Below are 13,833 nucleotides of genomic sequence, written 5' to 3'. Positions count from 1 at the left end.
TAATAATAGAGAAGTTAAGAACTGACAAGATGTTGAGAAGTATCAGGTTAGCATGAACTGATTAGATAAGAAAGTTGAGGGAAGCAGAAGAATTCATAACAATCTTATGAATATAGGAGACTGGAAATTTAGGAATAGATGTGCTGTCACTAAATCCAAGTCATTATCTTTCCCCTTAAATCTATCCTTTTCCTCCAATACTTTTTTAATATTTGGAGGATCAATTCATTTGCCACCTCATCCCAGAATCTTCAAATTACTTGTTTACTTATCTGTATAACATGTATCTCTCCCATCTCATTCTTGTAAATACAACTACCTTGAGGGTAACACCTACCATAGTCCCTTGTACAGAGCATGTACTTTATAAACATCATGTGTACTATGTTAATTGGGGACATAGTGAATTTGAGGAACTAGTGGAACATCCAGGTGCAAGCTATTTATCAACAGTTGGAAATGTTGGTTGGGAGGGAACTCAAAAGAGAGGTTAGAACAGAGGAGGAATTACCTGCATAGAGGTAGTTCTTGTAGCCAGAATTGTAAATTAGATTGCCAAGAGAAAAAGTGTACAAATAGAGAGAAAGCTAAAGAAAATATTCCCCCAGATTAAGGGATCCAGGAGTGGAAGTACAACTATTGAAGGAAGCAGAGAAGTAGACTTAGGGAGAATGGGGTTCATCATCATGTAGAAAATAAACATATTTTATATATTTATGTGTGTTATATAGTTTTAATTTATATAAATATATTATCAAGTTTTCTCTCATGTGTACACACACACACACACACACACACACATATAAATGAAAATTTTGACAAAGATCTCCAAGTTAATATGTACTTGAATGTTCTATGATTTCAAGGTGAATGTGAACATAAAGGGAGATGAATAAACATGGCTCATGTGAAAAATAAAATAAGCTAACTCCTTGCAGCCTCACACCTATCTACCATGAACACTTTCTCCCAGAAGAGAGTTAGAAAGCCTAGTATCAAAACCGAAAATGACTCTATTTTAAGAGAGTTGCCACAGTTGGTTGCTGGTATGAGTCATAGCACAATCAAGTGTCTGTAATCTGACTATTGATTAGTTAAAACAAAGATCTAAAGCAACATCTAATTGGGAGAAAGACTAAACAAAATTGATTTGCTTGTCTATATGTATTACAAGAAATTTGTTTTGTTTTTTTCTTTTTCTAGTAGGGATGAATGAGAGATGAGGGGGATTGGGATAATTATTGAGCCATGTTTTTTAAAAAAATGTAGAGAACAGAACAGGAAGAAGCGATTAGTGTTGAAATGTGCACCCTCCCAAGGTATTTTGGGATTTGCTGGCTAGATTTCTTTCTTAAGGACCAGGACTAATCTGATAATAATTGGCCACCCATAGGTCCTAAGCCAAGCCCCATTTGGTCATTGTTTGAGTCCTAATTGACTCTGATTGAATGTAAATAGCAATCATTTTTGCTTTGGTCAGAAACCCTGAGGGTCTGTCCCTCCCAGATTCATTCTTTCATTTACTTATTTAGTTCTTTTTGGACTAGATGAAACCTAGTATTGGCAAAAATAGCCTCAATTGCTACCTAGCCTTAATCACTGAATGGGTGTGCCCTCAGTCAAACTGAGACCTGTTGAAAAGTTTAGCTTAAAAAAGCCTTAAAAAGCATATCCATATGGGTTTTTTAGTAAAGAAAAGGGATTTTAGCAGTTAATCTAATTTCATCTAGGGCCACCTTCCAGTTTTCTTGGTCTGGACCCAGATGGCCTTGGAGGAGAAAGTGAGGTAGGTGACCTTGCCCAGCCCTCCCTCACTTAAACCTGATTCACTTGCATGTCATGGCATCATCTCCCTGATGTCATGGTCCTATGTGGAATAGAGAGATAAGGTGAAGGACTTACAGGAATGTATGAATTATTTTTCTGTATTTTATTTTTATTATTTCTGTGTTTCCCCTGTGATCTGTATAATATGTACAGGCCCATATTTACTTGAGCCTTCTTGGCCAGCTATATTTGAAGCCTGAACGCCTGATTTTTGGTTTCCTAGAAATCAGGTGATTGCAGGGAAACACAAACCTTCCATTCCAATCTCTCTGAATACCAACAACCAATTAGATGCCTCCCCCTCCCCTTCTCAATGCTTTCTTACTTGTGATGTAATCTCTTGTATAAAAGCCATGTATCTTTAGCCCTCCTACCAGAGTTTTCTCTTTCCCTTATCTTGTGATAGAACGTCTCATCTTCTGGAGGAATAATAAAAATTTATATATATATATGTATATATATATATATATATATATATATATAATTTAGCTCTTTATACAATTAACTTCTTGACTTTTGACAAAGATGCACTGGCTCCAGCAGACAGGTTTTATAATCCACCAGAAGGTCAGTGTCCAGGGTGAGCAGCTCCACTATCTTTAGATAATCGCCAGGTGATGTGGAGAGACCCAGAAAGTGGTGAATGGAAGGGACCAAATAGATTAACTGCTTGGGGGGAGAGGGTTTGCTTGTATCTCGACAGGTGGAGAAGGAATCAGATGGGTGCAATGAGCCGTATTCGCCTTGTCCATCAGAGAGACACGGAGCAGACCCTTGAAATGAAGAAGACCCAAGAAACATTGGGTGGTTCTGTTGCTGACTGTGCCCACCACTGAAAGAGCGTGGCAGTCAAGGCATTTGAATCATGGACATCAAAAATTGTAGGACTTGAAAACCCTCAGGAATCATTGGATATATATACATATATATATAATAAAATATAACAAACGACCTTTCTGTTTTCTACTGAGTGATCTTTGTGTAGTCATTTTGGGTAAGGGTCTTCTACATCCCACACAGTCCTCTTCAAGAAGGAAGGACAAACAACAACAGGCTGAACTTCTGTCATCCAATAAACATTAAGCACTTTGTGTTAAACATTGTAGCAAGCTATATTTAATAAAGACCTAGTTTCATGGATATTTTTTTTCTGGCATATATGTATATAAAATCTTATATACTTATATGTATATAAAATCTTTGTTTTCATATACATGGAAATAAAAATTTTATTTGGTGTTCAAGTTCAGAATAAAAAAAATTTAAAATATAAGAAAGACTAATATGAAAAGACTGGAACATTTGTGATGACTTATACCTATTCAAGATATATTCAAGTCATTGATGCCCCAAAAATGGAAAACAGAAAAAGGCAAAGATCACCGACTTTAATTTTCTGCAAAAGTTAAATACTTGCCACAATAAGAGGCTTGCTTGTCCAAACCTCAGTGCATCTGCTCAGTTTCAGCCCTTTATATCTCCTGCTTTCTTTTGTTTTAGAACACAGGTGATCACACCATCCCTGACTTCTCAGAAAAGGAGATGAAAATACAGGAAAGGAGGTGAAAACACCGAAAAGGAGGTGATCATGCCCCCTCCCCCTGACTTCTCAGGAAGGGAGGTGAAAAGCACCAAAGGGAAGTGGGGATGGCTAGCAGGTTTCTGGGCTGAAGGATCTTATAAGAAATAGATATGCACAAACCCATCAGGATGGGAAGTGCTACACAAGCACATAGCAATAACGCACAGGTTAGCAGTGATGACTCTCCCCAGAGCCAGTGCAGGCTTAATGTGGTGTAACAAACATGAATTGTACATGCAAGTAGTGATATAACAATATAAATCAACATGGTTGTAAAAGATTTCCAGAAATGCTAGAAGGAGGGTATGTAAACAACATATGCCTTCTTCAGCAGCCTAGAGATAATCCAAAACCAATCTATTGTCCATTTGCTTCACATGCCAGGGAATCCAATGATCCCCGCAAGTTTCTAAAGTCCTGCAACAGTCTATTTATGTGTCAGGGAATCCAGTGATTCCAGCAGATTTTGAAGTCCTACAACAGTTTTATCATTTCTCAAAAAATCCAATGATTCCTGAGGGTTTTCAAGTCCTACAACAGCTTTATCATGTCTCAGAGAATCCAATGATTCCTGAGGGTTTTCAAGTCCTACAATTTTTGATGTCCATGATTCAAATGCCTTGACTGCCACGCTCTTTCAGTGGTGGGCACAGTCAGCAACAGAACCACCCAATGTTTCTTGGGTCTTCTTCATTTCAAGGGTCTGCTCCGTGTCTCTCTGATGGACAAGGCGAATACGGCTCATTGCACCCATCTGATTCCTTCTCCACCTGTCGAGATACAAGCAAACCCTCTCCCCCCAAGCAGTTAACCTATTTGGTCCCTTCCATTCACCACTTTCTGGGTCTCTCCACATCACCTGGCGATTATCTAAAGATAGTGGAGCTGCTCACCCTGGACACTGACCTTCTGGTGGGTTATAAAACCTGTCTGCTGGAGCCAGTGCATCTTTGTCAAAAGTCAAGAAGTTAATTGTATAAAGAGCTAAATTTAGAAGTTCTCTACGGTTACCTCTGGTTCTCCCTTTCTTTTGTTTTTGGAGGAGTGTCTTGATGGCTGTTTCTCCTCTCTAGTATTGCCTGTCCTTGAGGATTAAAGGGCATGCCAGTGGTGTGAAAATTCTGATACTGTGCATGAAAGTGTGCAAAATGTTTAGAAGTATATGCAGGTCCATTATCCGTCTTATTGCTTGTGGCACATTCATAATTGCAAATGCTTGGATGAGGAATTCAGTGACCACTTGGACTGTCTCTTTTGCTGCTGGCATTGCAAAAGTGAATCCTGAAAAGTTGTCTACCACAACATGGATAAAAGGCGACCAAAAGATTTATAATGGGTCACATCCATTTGCCAAATTTCACTGGGTCTCAAACCACAAAGGTTTTTCCCTGGAGGCAGTGTAGGAGCATAGAAAGAAAGGCAAGCTGTACAGGCTTTTACTATGCTCCTAGCTTTCTCTCTTGTTATTCCAAATTGTAAACGTAAAGCTCGAGCAGCCTGATGATATTTAGAATGAGATTCCTAGGCTTCTTGGAATAAAGGAGTATTGGCCAACATAGTTGGAAGGCTATCTGCCTTTGAATTACCATCAAAAATAGGACCTGGAAGTCCACTATAAGAGTGGACATGCAAGACATAAATCTTACCTGGATGCTTTCTCACTTGCTCTTGAAGTTCCTTAAAGAGCTGATATGTATTAGAGGCTACAAATTTTATATGGGCTGTGGCAATTCTTTGTACCATACCTGCTAAATAGGCTAAATCAGATATTATATTTATATCTCCTGGATAATAAGTAAAAGCTAGAATGATTGCATACAATTCATTATGCTGAGTGGACTGAAAAGGAGTTCTGACTACTCTATAGTTAAGTCATGAGAGTATACAGCGCAAATATTATGTTTGGATGCATCTGTAAAGATAGTTGGTCCTTTAAGAGGAACTTTAGAAAACTTTTCTTCAAGAATCTATCGCCAATTATGTAATAGTCTGGTTATCTTTAATGGAGACCCGAGTGTAAAATTTGGAGCCATGGCTAATAAAATTTGCCACTCTGGGATGGTTTCACAGCACACATTAATTTGTGTATTAGTATAAAAGGTGTATACTTTGTTAGGTCTTATCTCAGATAATTGTACTGCTCACTTAATGGCCTTTAATAAAATTCTAGCCACAAGCACTGGGTAAGGAGTAAAGCTTTGTTCTGGTTGTGCTGGGACGTTCCCCCACTCTATCACATTGTCTCCTTAATGAAGGACTGCTATGGGTGCCTTTTGTGTAGCAAAAACTGATATTTCCAAGAGTTTTTGAGTGACTCTTTCAATCACATTGGATAAAGCCAGTTCAACTTCTCTCAAAGCCTCTTGAGCTTCTTTTGTATGCTGGTGTGGTGAGTTTAAAGCATTGTCTCCCCTTAAAATGTCATATAATGGTTGCAATTGATAAACCTATTACTGGGCATATCAATCTCCTATCAATTTCTGAAAGTCATTTAAAGTATTTAGCTTCTTTATTCTTAAGGACAGTTTTTGTACTGTAAGTACCTTAGGGTATACTTCATATCCAAAATATTGAAAAGGAGCATGTCTTTGAATTTTTTCTGGAGCTATGTGCAATTTGTAGTTCCTTAATGTTTCTATGGTCTTTTGTAGACATGCTTCTAACATTTGTTCCTCAGGTTCCTCACATCCCAATATATCATACATGTAATGTAATAACATTACTTTTGGAAATGCTTTTCTTACTGGAGTAAGAGCAGCAGCAATATACATTTGACACATAGTAGGGGTGTTTTTCATTCCCTGTGGCAAAACTGTCCATTCATATCTTTTATAAGCCTCAGCTAAGTTAATGCTGGGCACTGAAAAGGCAAATCTTTTCATATCCTCCTTATCTAGAGGGATAGAACAGAAACAATCCTTAATGTCTATAACCCAAAGAAGCCATTCTCTAGGCAATGGAGTAGGAGATGGAAGCCCAGGCTGAAGAGTTCCCATAGTTTCCATCTGTTCATTTACCTTTCTTAAATCAGTCAACATCCTCCATTTTCCAGATTTCTTTCTTAAAACAAATACTGGGGAATTCCAAGGACTTAGAGAAGGTTGTAAGTGTCCTTGGTCAAGTTGCTCCTGTACTATATCTAATAAGGCCTGAATTTTATTGCTACCTAAGGGCCACTGTTCTATCCACACTGGTGTATCAGTTTTCCATTGGATAGGAACAGGTGAAAGTGTTGGCAGGCCTTGCCTAAAAAACCAAAGTACTCATTTTTAACCCTAATTGTTGTAAAATGTCTCTTCCCTATAGATTGATGGGGATTTTTTCAACTATAAAAGGAGTAAAAACTCCTGTTTGCCTTCAAAAGTCCATCTCAGAGGGGCAGCACTAACTTCAGCTGTTATTGATCCCCCTACGCCAGACATGTAGGTGTCTGCCTTAATCTTTGGCCAGTGACTGGGCCAGTTGGCACCTCTAATGACTGTACGATCTTCACCAGTGTCTACCAATCCTTCTAATGGTATGCCATTTATATAGATCGTGAGCATAGGTCGGTCAGCTGTCACAGCTGTTGCCCAGTATATTCCTGGATTTTGTTGCTTGGAGTCAGAATCTGGGCAACTATCACCAGATTGCTTCTTAGGAGTCTGTATCAGTAAATCTGATTTACTACTATTTCTTCTGCTTGATAAGTCACACATTGTCTACCTGTATTAGTGACTGGGATATTATCTACACATTCCCCAGTTTTCCACATCAGTGTATGGATGGACACTGTTTTGTAAGAACTCTCAGGAGGTGAAATGGTCAAACTTACTATGCCTGGAGGCAAGGGATCCATAGGCTGGAGAGGAACAGATTTCACCTCTCCAGGGGGTATCTCAATTGTCCTAGCTGCATACAGCTCTATTCTCCTCAATTGTAATCCCTTTCTCCCATCAGATTGCTTCCTGCCTGATTGTTTGTGTAATCCCTTTCTCCCATCAGATGGCTTCCTGACTGATTGGTTATGTCTGGGTACTGGACTTCTAGGCACTCTCTGGGTGCACCATCAGCTGCCATCATGCCCCAAATGTTTTTTGCCTTGGGCCCTGGGGCTGGGCCCCTTGTCCTGTTTCCCTGAATCTGTCTACATTCTGAGGCCCAATGGAAGCCTCTGTTGCATTTTGGACATGGGGTATTGGGTCTTGTTCTCCCACCCTGTTTTCTCACTCTGTCTCTATACCAACATTGAGCTTTCAGATGCCCTACTTTACCACATTGAAAGCATTGACGAGTCTCTCTGGAGGTTCCTTGCTAGAAGGGACCTTGTCTTCCCATGTTGGGATCTTGGGAAGTCTGCATCATAGCCTGGCTATAAAAGGCATTTGTCCCCACTGTGGCACAGCATTTTATAATCTCATCTAAAAGAGCATCCTTGCATAGTCCTAGTATAATTCTTCTACAAACCTCATTAGCATTTTCTTTAGCAAGTTGCCTTATCAAAATGTCTGTTACTATATTTTCATCATTAGTTTGTATGATAGCTGTCTGCAAAAATCCCACAAAATCAGCAAAGGATTCATTTGGCCCTTGTGTTATTTTTGTGAAGGCTTCACTCTTGTCATTTTTATTGTGGAGGAAAGCCCACACTTTGATAGCAGCAGCAGCAATTTGCTCATATGCTGCTATGGAGTAATTAATCTGTACTGAAATGTCTGCATAAGAACCTATACCTGTTAGTTGGTCATAGGTGATTGGAGTATGAACTCCACTTTGACTATTTCATTGGGCTTGTATCCTATAGCGCTCACTATATTCAGAAAGCCACAACAAGTTTTGTCCAGGTTCTAAGCATACCCTTGCTATAGATTTCCAGGCACTAGAGGTTAAGATTTCATAAGCCAAATTCTGTAATAACGTCTTAACATAAGCTGATGTCGCCTCATAAAGAGTACAAGCCTTTTTCAGGTCTTTGAGGACTTCTATATCAAAAGGATATCTTCTACTTTCTTGACCTGAAGAGTTAAACTGTTGAATCACAGGATACATTCCTATTTTTAGATCACCTAAATTCTGCCCTTCTTCTGTGGCTTTAAGTACTGCCTTTTGCAATCTAGTCATAGGAGAGGGTGGTTGCTGGCGGGGAGGTGCTGGTGGGATCACTGCCCCTCCCACTCCTCCTCCTCCCTCTATCCTGAAAGGTGGAGTTGATGGGAGAGGGTCAATTATCTGCGCTATAGACAGGGTTAAAGCTGCCTGGTGAGATGGAAAATCACCACACCCTTGAACCTCACTTAAATCTCCTATGCCCGGTGGGGATATGGTCATTAAACTGTTCTTTGTCTTTGTTCTCTTTTTCCTCACACTTTAAAGCCAATTGTATTATGTTGTATATATAATGTTTCTTTGGAAATTGACTTGGGAATCATTATCATTATAATATTCACATAGTTGATCTCCTACAACTTTCCAACTATCTAACATAATTTCTTCTTCATTGAAGAACCAAGGGGATGTATATTCTAAAATATCCAGGAATCCATCAATCTACTCCCAAGTCATAAATAAACCCTGTCTCTTTATCAGTCTGAGTATGCTTCCTACAGCTCTCCTTTGGGGTGGGGTTGGGGGTGGGGGTAGGGCTGAGGTTGGAGGAAAATCTTTTCCTAACATCTGCCCCACTTCAGCCAGAAAAGGTTACTAGTTTAGCCCTTAACAAAGTCAGTTCCCTGTTTGCCTATTAAAATACTCACCTTATTTCCTGGTCACCAGGGACTTCTTCAGTGAAAGTGGGGTCCTTGGTCCCATGTTTGGGCGCCAAATGTGTGCGTTAGAACCCAGGATACTTTAGAATCAGCTGGAGTCAGGATAAGCAAAAGTCCTTTTTATTCTTTGTGAGAGGAATGGCGACACAAAGTGAGAGAGATGGAGACATGAATTTGGTCAGGAGTCACTCTGACTTTCTTATTCCACCCTTTTATCCCTCTTCCTCCTCTCTCTATACACCAACAGATCAAGCCCGCACAGAATGGTAGAGCAGGCCATTTTGCAAGCAAATGTTAATAGAGTATTGTCCAATTGATAATTAGCCTTAAGTGTCTGCTTGTCCAAACTTCAGTGCATCTGCTCAGTTCCAGCCCATTACATTCATTTACTCAAAGCTCAGGGTTTTTTTTTTTTTTTTTAATTATCTTTTAATTTGCATAGTTATATTCTTGTTTATATTTCTCTGGTTCTCATTTTCACACAAAAATTAGTAAATTCTTTTCAGTTCCTCATCACTAACGCACAATAATTTTCCATGTTATTCATATATTATTGTATGTTTAGGCTGTCTCTTAATCAGTGGGTGTCCACTTTATTTTCGCTTAGTTGGTATCACAAAGAATGCTGCTATTTTGCTTTGTATTAGAATCTTGTTTCTTGTCTTTCTTGATTAGTGCCCTTGCATTATGTGCTTAGTTAAACATGGATTGCTGGGTCAAAAGCTATGATCATGTAATCATCTTTCTTATATAATTCCAAATTGTTTTCTTGAAGAAATGGACCCATCCACACTTCTAATAAAAATATATATTAGTATACTTGTCTTCTCATAACTCTCCAACACTGTTTTCCATTTTTGTCATCTTTACCACTTTGAAGGTTGTAAGGTAAAACAATAGTTAAATTTGCATTTTTCTTGTTATTTATGATTTGGAGCATGGTCATTTATAGTTTGCTGGTCTTTTAACATTTTTTCTCCTTTGCCTACTTAGTGAACTGAGGAATGGCTCCATGTGTATATGTATTTTGAGTCTCAAATTTAGTGATTTTTGATGGACAGGTTTTCTCTGCACTCAAATTTTTTTGATAATTATTGGAAATACAAATCAGGGAGGCAGATTTTTATCAAAAGTGCAATCTTTCTCATAGAGGGTATTTTGCATGAAGTCCAAATGTAGAAAGGATAGACCTGGGTTCTTAACTTTTTCTGTCATGGATTCTTCTGTTAGTCTGCTGAAACCTAGCTACTGCTTCCCACCTCGAAAGTCTTTCTAAATTCAGAAAATAAGATACACAGGATTGATGAGGTACAAGAATTGAGGGTAGGAGATCCCTAAAAGCAATGGGATCCCCTTGGCTGTTGGCAACTTTTGCAAAAGAATTCACAAACCCCAACTTATACAGGCACAAGGTCTGTGGCAAAGAATGGAATTTATTTACAGTAAAAAGACAGCTTGCTATGAAGACAGCCTTTTTTTCCCCTTTTTAAAAAAAATTATTATTATAGCTTTTATTTACAAGATATATGCATGGGTACTTTTTTAGCATTGAGAGTTGCAAATCCTTTTGTTCCAGCTTTTTCCTTCCCCCCACCCCTTCTCCCAGATGGCAGGTTGACCAATACATGTTAAATATGTTAAAGTATAAATTAAATATAACGTATGTATATATGTCCAAACAGTTATTTTGCTGTACAAAAAGAATCGGATTTTGAAATTTCACAGGTAATTATACCTGTGAAGGAAATAAAAAATGCAGGTGGACAAAAATAGAGGGATTGAGAATTCTGTGTGGTGATTCATACTCATTTCCCAGAGTTCTTTCACTGGGTGTAGCTAGTTCAGTTCATTACTGCTCTATTGGAACTGATTTGGTTCATCTCATTGTTGAAGAGGAGCATTTCCAATAGAATTGGTCATCATACAGTATAGTTGTTGAAGTATATAATGATCTTCTGATCCTGCTCAGTTCACTCAGCATCAGTTCATGTAAGTCTCTCCAGGTCTTTCTGAAATCCTCCTTCTGATCATTTCTTACCAAACAATAATATTCCACAATATTCATATACCACAATTTTTTTAAGCCATTCTCCAATTGATGGGCATCCACTCAGTTTCCAGTTTCTGGCCCCTACAAAGAGGGCTGCCACAAACATTTTTGCACATACAGGTCCCTTTCCCTTCTTTAAAATCTCTTTGGGATTTATGCCCAGTAGTAACACTGCTGGATCAAAGGGTATGCACAGTTTGAAAACTTTTTGAGCATAGTTCCAAATTGCTCTCCAGAATGGTTGGATGTATTCACAATTCCACCAACAATGTATCAGTGTCCCAGTTTTCCCACATCCCCTCCAACATTCCGCATTATCTTTCCCTGTCATTGTAGCCAGTATGACAGGTATGTACGGGTATCTCAGAGTTTTCTTAATTTGCATTTCTCTGATTAATAATGACTTGGAACATCTTTTTTTTTTTTTTTAATCCTTCTTAAGTGTATTCTCTCTCTTTTTTTTTAATAGGCACACATTAAAATTAATATATAACATATAACACAAAGATTGTTAATAGGCACATATTAAAATTAACACATAATATATAACACAAAAGTGTTAATAGGCACATATTAAAATAAACATATATAACACAAAGGTTGCTAATAGGCATATTAATAAGGGCATTTTGGGTGGCACAGTGGCTAGAAGGCTGGTCCTGGCATCAGGAAAACTTCTCTCTGGTTGTTGCTCAGTTGTGACAGCCTTGTCCAGCCCTTGTTGTCCCCATTTGGCCTTTTCTTGGCAGAGATCTTCCCTAGTGGATCCAGTGGATCCATTTTGTCAGATAGTCAGAGGTAAAATGACTTGTCCAGGGCTAGGCAGGATGTGAGGCTAGATTTGAATTCAGTTCTTCTTGACTCCAGGTCCTGTGCTCTATCTTTTTTTTTTTTTTTGTGAGTGGGTTGGAGAGGAGACATTTATTTGGTCACTCCAAATACAGGATTTGGAGGCACAGGAGTCAAGGGCATGTTACAGTGTGCCTGACCATGGGAAGCACAATGGCAAGTGAAAAGAACATCGACTCTGAAGATAGAGGACTTGAATGAAACACTTGAGTCTTGCAGCGTATCCTTCAATTTCTCATCTTTGTTGAAGTAGTTGTAGGAGGAGTTGGGTTGAATTGTATTCTCTTACTTTACTATGTTGTCTAGTTTCTTCTTTTTCTACTTCTCTTGATTCCTGTTGTTGGAGATCAAATTTTTTGTTTAAGTCTGGTTTTTTCCTTAGAAACAGATGGAATTCCTCTGTTTCACTAAATGTCCATCTTCTTCCGTGGAAAAAAATACTCAGCTTAGCTGGGTAGTTTATTCTTGGTTGCATTCCAAGTTCTTTTGCCTTTCAGAATATCTGATTCCAGGCCCTTCGATCCTTTAATGTTGAGGCAGCCAGATCTTGTGTGACCCTTATTGTGGCACCTCGGTATTTGAACTGTTTTTTCCTGGCTGCTTGTAAAATTTTTTCTTTAGTCAGAAAATTCTGAAGTTTGGCCACAATATTCCTCGGAGTCTTTATTTTAGGGTCTTTTTCAGAAGGTGTTCGATGAATTCTTTCAATGCCTATTTTCCCTTCTGGTTCTATTACTTTTGGACAGTTCTCTTTGATGATTTCCTGTAAAATAGTATCTAGGCTCTTTTTTTCATCATAATTTTCTGGTAGTCCGATGATCCTCAGGTTATCTCTCCTAGATCTATTTTCCAGGTCTATTGTTTTTCCAAGTAAATATTTGACATTTTTTTCCAATCTTTCATTTTTTTGGTTTTGCTGGACTGATTCTTGATGTCTCAATGAATCAGTCATTTCTATTTGTTCAGTTCTGATTTTTAGTGAGTTATTTTCTTCATTAGCTTTTTTTTACTTCTTTTTGTATATGTCCAATTGAGTTGTTTTGCTTTATGGAATTTTTTTCCATTTCACTAATTTTTTTTTTAGTGAGTTATTTTTTTTTTTTTTCCAATTTGCAAATTCTGTTTCCCTGCACTTCTTGGGAGTTTTTTATCTTTTCCAATTCACATTTTAGGAAGTTGTTGCTCTCTTGCATAGCTTCTCTTTCCTTTCTCCATTTCTCTTCTAGTTCTCTTTTAAGGTTTTTAATAGTCTCTTCTAGGAGAGCCTTTTGTACTGGAGACCAATAATTGTCTGGAGACTGTCTGCTATTAGTCTCTTCAGGGTTGAAAAGCTGTTCTTTTTCTGTGGGAACATCTTTTCATATGGCTAGAAATAGTTTCAATTTCTTCATCTAAGAATTGGGAAGACAGCCTTAGTGGGCAACGTCCTCTTTGGAATATAGCAAAGGTGGCTTACCACTGAGAAGAAGATATCTTCAGCAATGGGCAAGATCCTGATAGGATTTCAAAGTCGCCTTTTATTTAGCCTTCTGAGGCTTTTTTGGGGTTTTCCAGGCCCCTGAGCTAGGAGCAGTTTGAGGTACTAATCACCACTTCAATAGAGTGGTAATTATATCCCTGGTCAAGATCTTCAATTGAATGAGACCACTCAATTTAAGGATGTTGTCTGGGAAAGGTGTGCTTTTCCCAGGGTTTGATAGTCCCTCCCAAAAGGGACATAGTTTACATCCGCCCCCCCCCCCCCCCCAAAGGTTAAAGGAGACACAATTTACATCATTTCC

General features: G+C 38.4%; 1 protein-coding gene across 2 annotated transcripts in view; it reads left to right on the top strand.

Annotated features, from left to right (window-relative positions):
• The window catches only part of MYLK4 (myosin light chain kinase family member 4), a 152,843-nt gene that overhangs the window by 13,394 nt on the left and 125,616 nt on the right, over positions 1-13,833 (top strand). The window lies entirely within an intron of this gene.

The sequence above is a fragment of the Antechinus flavipes genome, chromosome 1 (assembly GCF_016432865.1).
Source record: "Antechinus flavipes isolate AdamAnt ecotype Samford, QLD, Australia chromosome 1, AdamAnt_v2, whole genome shotgun sequence".
Lineage (NCBI taxonomy): Eukaryota > Metazoa > Chordata > Mammalia > Dasyuromorphia > Dasyuridae > Antechinus > Antechinus flavipes.
This window is presented reverse-complemented; position numbering and strand designations above follow the sequence as displayed.